General features: G+C 35.3%; 1 protein-coding gene across 4 annotated transcripts in view; it reads left to right on the top strand.

The window, feature by feature from the left end:
- The window catches only part of ZEB2 (zinc finger E-box binding homeobox 2), a 131,847-nt gene extending 130,926 nt beyond the window's left edge, over positions 1 to 921 (top strand). For all 4 annotated transcript variants that reach the window (XM_077153707.1, XM_077153706.1, XM_077153704.1 and 1 more), the window contains one exon: positions 1 to 921. This exon is cut by the window's left edge and continues 4,105 nt beyond it. The gene's annotated coding sequence lies outside the window, so the exon portion shown is untranslated.
- The last annotated feature ends 3,074 nt before the right edge of the window (positions 922 to 3,995 follow it).

Genomic DNA, 3,995 nt, shown 5'->3' with positions numbered 1-3,995 from the left:
TGAATAAATAGGAATAAATTTATTAGATATTTTTCACAATCAGATAACTTAAAAATGGTCATTTTTTATCTTTCTATGGATATAAGCCTTAATAAAAGTAAATTTTAGTCATAAATTTGAGGAAATTGCCCAATAATAAGTTTACATTATTTGAACTGAAAACTTGTTACCCACGTCTTCGCGTGGGTCCATTTCGAACCGTAAGGTCCTGGGTGTACACACAAACAAGGGCGTGTATATCTGGAGCCCCACACGTTTTTATAAACACAGCTGCGTTTATTTGAGTATGTGAGCCCATGTACACGTAAAAACATTCAAACACACTCAGCAGATTTATTTGATTGTGCAATGGGGCAATTATTCAAATAAACACGCTCAGTGCATTTATTTGAACCTCACATTGCATGTTCATCAATCACAGCACTAAAAAAAGAGAAAAAAAAAAAACACCAAAGAATTTACATGGGAAAAAAATATATGTGAGTACAACCTCATTATAGATTTTATAGGGTAGCCAAAGTTATGGCTCCCTCCTTAACTGTAACTCAACTCTTCTTTATTCAATGGCATTTGTTTCTGATGATTAATTGGTTCACTCACTTGATCATTATAGCAGAATGACCACAATATTCAGATTCATGGAATGGCGAACTTTACAAACCTGAATTTGGTAGAGAGGTGAAATCTCTATATTTCAAGAGAGCAGAATAATTGTTTCTAGGCATTGTACATCAAAGGGGACACTGGTCAAATTGTTATCACTTAAATTAACACTCCCATAAATTTCAAAAGTTGTGTACATGCAAGAAAGCATTCCTTCGTTTGAAGACATAAAAAAAAATTACAGGTGACTCAGATCATTTTATATATTAATAAATACTATGACATATATGTGAACACATGACGAATCATATGGGTGTACCAAGAGGCAATTTATGTCTCCGTAAGTATGTACTGACATAACCTAATATACTAAACTGGGGAGGGGCTTTTAGTCACTGAAATATGCATCGTGTAACAAAGACGAAGAAAATACATGGCTTGTGCCCATCATAAAAAAAAGATTCAGACTGAAAGCTTAGCTTTGGTTTTTATTCAACTAAATTGTTAAACTGTGCACAGTGATTTTTTTTTTAGAACTTGAGACATTTGTGATGTTGGCTGTTTAAATCTTTGTTACCTTCGCTGTGAATTGAAATTGTACATATTTAGTAAACCATGCAGACAAAACAAACTTTTTAGACAATATTTTTATTGGAGAGTTTTCTTTTCCTGTATCCATGTTAAAGAAGAAAAAAAAAAAGACTCCTTTCCCAAAATAAAAATGTCAATACTAAATTTAAAGAAGTATAAAGGAATTATTGCTTCCTTTAGAGCTAAATATTTAAATAAACATCAAAATAATTGGGAATGTGTTCTGTTGGGCTAGTAGGCCGTGTCCAATTTTCTTGGGTCTGATGTTTCAGAGGGCTTCGTTTCAGGGTTGAACATGATATATTAATTTCCGAATTAAACAAATGCTATTTGTTTAATAACAGCAATAAATCCTTCAGTCTTCATTTTAAAAGTAAATATGGAATTAGAGAATTATGTGATACTGAATGTGCCACAAGCTAAAACTTTCTCTATTAAAACAGTTGCCTACTACCTATAATCTAGTATGACATGTTAAAATGGTCCAAAATACTGAAAATAGAAAATGAGCACCACTGTTCCCATTTGGCCCTGAGATGGATATGACAAAGATTTTAATAATTTTAGTCAAAGAAAATGATGAGTAAAAAATACATGAAAATTAAAGCATTGACAAATGATCTTTTAAGTATTCTAATTGGTCTTTCTCATTCATATCTTTGATTCTACATCCTGATGAGCCTGATTTGTAAGAGCACCCAGGCGGCTTTCTTTCTTTCACTCACAGAATATTTCTGTTAGATTTGGAAGGAAGGATAAGCCCCCAAAATGTTAAAAATAGACTACTGCCCTGGCAGGAAATTTAGCTTTGGCAGCACAGAACTCAAAGGGAACTGATCTAACATAAGGAAACATTCAGAGATAGATTTGCGTCTTATGATCCTGTTCTGACCATTTTCAGAGCAGTCAGAGGGAGGTGAGAGTGTATGTGTGTGTGTGTGTGTGTGTGTGTGTGTGTGTGTACGTTTGTTAAGTTTATGTGTTTACACTTGACTAGCTAGTGTTATAAAAAAAACACTAATAGGGTGGGCCACGGTGGCCCGGCAGGTAAGAGTGCTTGCCTGCCATGCCTGAGGACCTGGGTTCGATTCCCGGTGCCTGCCCATGTAAAAAAAAAAAAAAAACACTAATACTCAACAGATGGAAGCAGAGTGCTTTTGAGACATTTTATACATCGCTCTATCACATCATCACAAAAATTTTCCTTATCATTTATAAGATATACCAACAATAAAATAGAGAAAATATTAAATTACCAGTATTCCTTTTATAAGGAACTTAGATTTTAGCCTACAACCTTTCCCTAAAGGAAAAAGGATCACTTTTTTCCATTCCTAAAATAATTTTAGTATAGGAAAAAGAATCATAGTTACACCCCATTGTAGTTTTGTTTGGGAAAAGAGGAATGCAGCCTTTAAACAACTTGAAAAAATATGGATGAGTAAATGAATATGAATTTAGAAAGGAAACTCAAGCACTTCCCTACTCTCACAGAAAGCGCTCTGGTGCATTTAGTGACCACAGGCAATCTAGACCTCGGTTTTTACATCTCTTCTGAAAGACGCCACTTCCAACTCAAACAATATTTCCCAACCCTGAGGACTGGTACAGATACAAAGGGGAGAACACCAAGTATTGAATAACCCTCAACCACTTCCTGCAGTCCTGAAACATTCTTTGGAGGTCTACCACTTCATTACTGAACATGCTTAGAAAGTGTGAGCTCATAGGTTTCCTGTGAAAGGTACATCTAAGCAGGAGGGAAAATACAGAAGTACAAACCATCCTGCCCAACTTCTTTTAACCTTTTAAGCACCATTGCTAGATTGAATGGGTTTAGGAATAACAGACATGCCATCTACACAGACCCTTTTAGTTTTCTGCATTATATCATGTTTTTGTGTTATCAAAGACAATTCCATAAAAAAGAGATATTTCACTCATTTAAAAATAAATGGCAATGGGACATTCAACCTAATCTTATCAGAACAAGAAGGGTGCTAACCAAATATCTGCTTAATACATACTATCTTGATTTTAAAATGAAAATTTGAATCATGATTGGCAGACATATTATTCCAGAAATTGTTATTATCCCTTGAGACAGATGCTTTCTGCTACAAATTACCTATAACTATGTTATAAACTCCTTTTGGGGCCTGACCAAATTATAACACCCTTGGTATGTACAAAATTTGTCAAAAGTCTTGTTCTTGTCTTTCAATAAATCCCTCCCATGAATCGATTAAGAAGACAATCTTATGTTTGCAACATTTGGAAAAATAAAAGTGGCCAATTAACCTATCATCCACATTTTACAGGTGAGGAGACTGAGGCCCACATGTACTCGAGACCACACAGGTTGTTTGCTTCTCCCATCCCTGCTCTAGAGATCAGCCAGGTTAACTTTCAGACTACAGAGCCCCAGTTCTGGGCTCTCTCCAAACCATTACACTCAAATACTCCTTCAAATGGCCATGGAAATATTGAAAGGGATGAATTAGTTTCTTAAAACTCCCTGCAGAAAGTCAGTTCTGGTTTATAAGAACCACGCCAGAGTGGAATGAAAATAATCTACTCTGGAAGGCCTGGATTACTCTAAGATGTCACATCATCATTTGAGGGACATTCACTGCTTATGTACTAGAGTCTCCTTCAACTGGGAACCAGAGACAGTCTCAATTTTGAAAAATGCTCTTTAAAAAGTGCTAACTACTGTGCATATATATTTTACCCATAATCTCTGCAGTACCATCTTTCACCTACCCATGACCTTCCTGAACCTTGTTTATACTGAACCA

This window comes from Tamandua tetradactyla, chromosome 3 (genome assembly GCF_023851605.1).
Source record: "Tamandua tetradactyla isolate mTamTet1 chromosome 3, mTamTet1.pri, whole genome shotgun sequence".
NCBI classification, from domain to species: Eukaryota; Metazoa; Chordata; class Mammalia; order Pilosa; family Myrmecophagidae; genus Tamandua; species Tamandua tetradactyla.
The sequence above is the reverse complement of the archived record's forward strand: the minus strand, read 5'-3'. Positions and strand labels throughout refer to the sequence as shown.